The sequence below is a fragment of the Triticum urartu genome, chromosome 7A, assembly GCF_056163025.1.
Source record: "Triticum urartu cultivar PI428250 chromosome 7A, HENAU_Tu73, whole genome shotgun sequence".
Lineage (NCBI taxonomy): Eukaryota > Viridiplantae > Streptophyta > Magnoliopsida > Poales > Poaceae > Triticum > Triticum urartu.
The window spans coordinates 172,090,355-172,096,594 of NC_141879.1; the positions used below are offsets into that span (position 1 = coordinate 172,090,355).

Genomic DNA, 6,240 nt, shown 5'->3' on the forward strand with positions numbered 1-6,240 from the left:
AATAAGTGGTGCATATAGTGTCATCATGTTGCATGCTAGTATCGTCAGAGTTATATGTTCATGCCACGCTCATATTGTTCTAGCGATATTATGTTCATGCTATGTTATCTTGATGATCTCATGATAATTCCTGCTTAACCTGTAATTGCCATGCTGTTGTTTATCTTGAATGCTTCTGGTTATTGTGAGCTTGCAAGTACATCCAATGTACTGACCTGGCGTGTCATGCCAGTTTGCAGGTCGTGCTTGGATTGCTTGTTTGGTGGTGTTCCTGTGTTCGCGAGCTAGGATAAACATTCCAGCCAGAGTCCCTACGGATTGGAGTCCATCATCGCCATTCGTTGTTCCGCTGCTAGTAGTTGTTCTGCTGCCTTGATTTGTTATGCTACTTGTATAGAGCAAGCGTGGTTGGCGTAGTGTCTCCGTGCCGATGTTATTCATTGTAATATCAGAGACCATCTATTCCGATTTGTGTTGCAATAGAGAGCTGGTTTGTTCTATACTAAGCAGTGCCGTATTCCAGAAGACTTCACCTCGATCTCTGGGCTGGAATATGGGGCATTCCGGTTTCCGGGGTGCCACACCCATGTGAGGAAAGGATGATGGAGACTATGATTCCCCCATAAGTTAGGATGAGACTCCAGACAAAAAAAATAAAAGAGGCCAAAGAAGCCCAGATAAAAAAAGAGGCCAAAGAAGCCCACCAAAAAAATGAGAGAAAAAGAGAGAAGGGACAATGTTACTATCCTTTTTCCACACTTGTGCTTCAAAGTAGCACCATGATTTTCATAATAGAGAGTCTCCTATTTTGTCACTTTCATATACTAGTGGTAATTTTTCATTATAGCACTTGGCTTGTATATTCCAATGATGGGCTTCCTAAAAATGCCCTAGGTCTTCGTGAGCAAGCGAGTTGGATGCACACCCACTTAGTTTCTTTTGTTGAGCTTTCATACATTTATAGCTCTGGTGCATTCGTTGCATGGCAATCCCTACTCCTTGCATTGACATCAATTGATGGGCATCTCCATAGCCCGTTGATTAGCCGCGTCAATGTGAGACTTTCTCCTTTTTTGTCTTCTCCACACAACCTCCATCATCATATTCTATTCCACCCATAGTGCTATGTCCATGGCTCGCGCTCATATATTGCATGGAAGTTGAAAAAGTTTGAGAATACTAAAGTATGAAACAATTGCTTGGCTTGTCATCGGGGTTGTGCATGATGAGAGCATTTTGTGTGACGAAAATGAAGCATGGCCAAACTATATAATTTTGTAGGGATGAGCTTTCTTTAGCTATGTTATTTTGAGAAGACATAATTGCTTGGTTAGTATGCTTGAAGTATTATTATTTTTATGTCAATATTAAACTTTTGTCTTGAATCTTTCGGATCTGAACATTCATGCCACAATAAAGAAAATTACATTCAAAATTATGTTAGGTAGCATTCCACATCAAAAATTCTGTTTTTTATCATTTACCTACTCGAGGACAAGCAAGAATTAAGCTTCAGGATGCTGATACGTCTCCAACGTATCTATAATTTTTGATTGTTCCATGCTATTATATTACCCGTTTTGGATGCTTAATGGGCTTTAATATTCACTTTTATATTATTTTTGGGACTAACCTATTAACCGAAGGCCCAGTGCAAATTGCTGTTTTTTGCCTATTTCAGTGTTCCGCAGAAAAGGAATATCAAACGGAATCCAAACGGAACGAAACCTTCGCGAGGATCTTTCTTGGAACAAACGTCATCCATGAGACTTGGAGTGGAAGTTAGAGACGCAACGAGGCGGCCATGAGGCAGGAGGGCGCGCCCCCACCCCGTGGGCCCCTCGTAGCTCCACCGACCTACTTCTTTTGCCTATATATACTCTTATACCCTGAAAACATTCATGGGAGCCATGAAACCACTTTTCCACCGCCGTAACCTTCTGTACCCATGAGATCCCATCTTGGGGCCTCTTCCGGTGATCTGTCGGAGGGGGATTCGATCACGGAGGGCTTCTACATCAACACCATAGCCTCTCTAATGATGTGTGAGTAGTTTACCATAGACCTTCGGGTCCATAGTTATTAGCCAGATGGCTTCTTCTCTCTCTTTGGTTCTCAATATAAAGTTCTCCTCGATGTTCTTGGAGATCTATTCAATGTAATACTTTTTTGCGGTGTGTTTGTCGAGATCCGATGAATTGTGGGTTTATGATCAAGATTATCTATGAACAATAGTTGGTTCTTCTTTGAATTCTTATATGCGTGATTTGATATCTTTGCAAGTCTCTTCGAATTATCGGTTTAGTTTGGCCTACTAGATTGATCTTTCTTGCAACGGGAGAAGTGCTTAGCTTTGGGTTCAATCTTGCGGTGTCCTTTCCCAGTGACAGCAGGGGCAGCAAGGCACATATTGTATTGTTGCCATCGAGGATAAAAAGATGGGGTTTATATCATATTGCTTGAGTTTATCCCTCTACATCATGTCATCTTGCCTAATGCGTTACTCTGTTCTTATGAACTTAATACTCTAGATGCATGCTAGATAGCAGTCGATGTGTGGAGTAATAGTAGTAGATGCAGAATCGTTTCGGTCTACTTGACACAGACGTGATGCCTATGTTCATGACCATGCCTAGATATTCTCATAACTATGCACTTTTCTATCAATTTCTCGGCAGTAATTTGTTCATCCACCGTAATATATGCTATCATGAGAGAAGCCACTAGTGAAACCTATGGCCCCCGGGTCTATTTTACATCATATTAGTTTCCCGTCAACTTGCCAATTTCTGATGCATTTATTTTGCAATCTTTACTTTTCAATCTATACAACAAAAATACCAAAAATATTTATCTTATTACCTCTATCAGATCTCACTTTTGCAAGTGGCCATGAAGGGATTGACAACCCCTTTATCGCGTTGGTTGCAAGGTTCTTGATTGTTTGTGCAGGTACTAGGCGATTTGCATGTAGTCTCCTACTGATTGATACCTTGGTTCTCAAAAAGTGAGGGAAATACTTGCGCTACTTTGCTGCATCACCCTTTCCTCTTCAAGGGAAAAACAATGCATGCTCAAGAGGTAGTAGTCGGCCCCCCACCCCGTGCCCTAGACTGTCCCTTTCTTGGTCATGGCCTACTGGGCCGCTGCCCGGCTGGGCTTGCTGTGGCGCTGGATGGGCCCAGCCCGTCTGAGCTGGTTAGGCCTCGGGTTGCTGGGCTTCGCTCGTGCCCTAGGCCCATCACCCCTGTGCCCAGTATTTGGCTCCCACATGGGCTACCCCGCGCCCCTATTTCCCTCCCCGCCGCCACCCCCTCGTCCAGCTCCCTCTCCGCCCCCTCGCCCAACCCGCCACACCCCCATCTCGCCCGATTGTTCGCCGGGGCAGCTCCCCCTCCCTCGCGGCTGCCGGCCATGACGCGTGAGTGGGATGACGGGGAATCCCGGCGCAAACGTCGCTATGACGACCACCGTGACATCCCCCGCCCCTCCCCGGATGCTCAATGCCGCGAGGATGAGCTCCGGCGCGAACTTCGCAAGCTCCGGGAGGCCGGCGGTCGCCGGGTCGCTCTGACAGAAGAGGCCGATCCCGTTCTCCCCCGGTTGCCTTTGGTGATTGGCGCTCCCGTTGCTGCTCACCCTCCCTCGGGCCTTGCCGCGGCTGGAGCCCCTCCCCATCCCGCGCGGCCCGTCCACCGTCTCCCCGCTCCCATGCCCCGTCGCCAGCCGACTCGACCTGCAAGTACATCCCTCCCCACACGGCTTCTTCTTCGGCTCCGGCCGCCCCTACTGCCCCGGGTAACCCGCCCCACGGACGCAAGGGGGCTGCCAAGAAGAAGAAGCACCGTGGTCAGGGTAGGGGTAACCCGGCCGCCCCGCCCCCACGTGCCTCGAGCGCCGCGGCCACCCCGGGCCCTATGTCCGGCCTCCCCCACCCTCCGTGCTTCAATTGCAGGGTGGTGGTCCACTCACAAGTCAACTGCGTCAACCCCGAGTGCTGCTACATCTGCAAGGATCCGGGCCACCCCGCTCTTCTGTGTCCGGATCGTCCGGTAACCTCTAAGCTCATGATGTACATCCACGGAATCGAGGGGCTTGGATTCTTCCACCTCGAGGTCCCTGACGTGCTGCCACCCACCCCCTCGCTACAGGCGATTGTCACGGTGGTGGATGGAGTTGCCTCCCCGCAGATGATTGAGGCAGAGCTCAACCACCTCTACCGTCGCTAGTAGGACTAGGTGGTCACGCCTACCTCGGGAAACATCTTCACCGTGATCTTCCCCGATGCCATAAGCTACGGCTACGCCACACGCAGTGTTCAGATCACCCTTGCCCTCAACCAGCTCATCGTCGCCATTACTGAGCCGATCCTCGACCCGAAGGCGGTGGCCGTCCTGGACACTGCCTGGATCCTTGTGGCTGAACTCCCAGACATCGCGCGGTCTGAGTCAGTCATCCGCCAAATGTCCCTGATCTTGGGCAAGGTGGTGGTGGTTGACGAGCTCTCCCTCCGCAAAGAGGAGGAGGTCCGGGTCAAGGTCAAGTGCCTAGACTCCTCCAAGCTTCGTGCCACCATTCGGGTATTCTTCAACGACCAGGGCTTTGACCTCCAGATCGCCCCTGAGCCCCCAACCACATGGGCCGCCCTCGCTTCTCTGACGATGGGCCCTCCCGGTGGTAATCCCGGGACCGACGAAGACTACCACGGCCGCCACCGCCACCACCACCGCTCCCACCGCTCTGATGATGGCGTGGGTTCCGACGACTCGCGCTCCCGCTCTCCCTCGCCTTCTTATCCACCGCCTGCTGCTGGGAGTCATGGGCGCCAGGCCGCGCTTGCTCCCTCCTCCCATCTCCGCTGCCCCGGGACGACTCCTCGGGCCCGGGCGGCGAGGCCTTGGAGGGGAGCGACGCGTCTAGCGTCGGCTTGGTGGTCTTCCCGGCCTCCTCGCCGCGTTCCCTCACCGGACTCTCCACCGACCTGCCGGCCATGGGGGAGGCGCCACCCCCTCCCCTGGCTGCCCTAGGCCTCATCGTTGACGGCCTCTCTCCGGCCATGGTCGGCCCCATGCGCGACGCCGTGGACCAGGTGGCTGCCCCGACCACCGTCGTCCCCCTTCTCATCGGCCCCGGATCTACCTCCGAGTCAGGCCTGATGGATCCTCCTGATGGCCCACCCGTGTCTCCGGGGCCGTCTACGCTGTCTCCTCTCCAGCAGACCTCTCCGACTCCTACTCCCCCTTGGCTCTCCAGCTTCCCCTCGTGGCGGACCCAGGCATGGATGGGGAGACCCGGGTGTCCATCCTCGTGGCCTCCTAGCCCCCCCTCCGCGGTTCGCGGCCTACTCCCGCCGCGGCCGGTCCGCTTCTTCCCTGTTGACGGCCTCCCGCCGGAGCGCTCAACTCGACGCTGCGCGACCCGATGGTAGTCCGGCTTCGCCTATCCCCGCGCGGGCGGAGCTCCGGGCTGCGGCCCGGAACCTGGAGCCAGGTACCCCTGTAGTCCCCCCCTCTGCATCTACTTGCTCGTTTTCTGCTCTCGAGTCGATCCCGCTTGGTCACCTTGCGAAGGTCGCGACAGACTCTGCGATCATCTTCAGGGGGAGGCTGCTCCCCCCTTAGTCCACATCGAGGCCATCCGGGCCCGCAAGATTATCGACGGTAGACTGGCGGAAGCCCGTGCGGATCTGTTCGCGCCTCCCACTCCTTCCTCTGTGGAGGCCGCCACCCCGGCGCAGCCTCGGCGTGCCGGTGGCCTTCTTCCGCTTGCTGCGGCCGAGCTCCATGGACGCACACGCTCTCATACCGCCGCCCTCCGCGCCCAAAGCGCGTCTCGTGTCCTGGGGTCAAGCAACCCCCCAATGGTTCCTTAATGTGCGCCCTCTTTTGGAACATCTGCGGCTTTGGCCATGATGGCCACCGCCGCCAACTCATTGAGTACATGCGAGATGAACACATTGACATTGTTGCCATCCAAGAAACCATGCGCACGGAATTCTCTCTTCCTGAGCTCGACTGCTTGAGTCCCTACCTCTTTGCTTGGCATTGGCTCCCTTCTAGTGGAGCACCGACCATTCGGGTGGCATCCTTATAGGTGTGAAGGATGCCACCTTCGAGGTGGGTAGTATGGACCAGGGCCAGTTCATTGTTAGCATGGAACTCTACGAACGGCCCCTTAACTTCAAGTGGGAGGTCATCATCGTCTATGGACCGGCAGACCATAGTAGGTCTGCCTCCTTCC

General features: G+C 53.4%; 1 pseudogene; it reads left to right on the plus strand.

Annotated features, from left to right (window-relative positions):
- Positions 1-3,414: 3,414 nt before the first annotated feature.
- Positions 3,415-5,872, plus strand: LOC147958826 (uncharacterized; annotated as a pseudogene).
- The last annotated feature ends 368 nt before the right edge of the window (positions 5,873-6,240 follow it).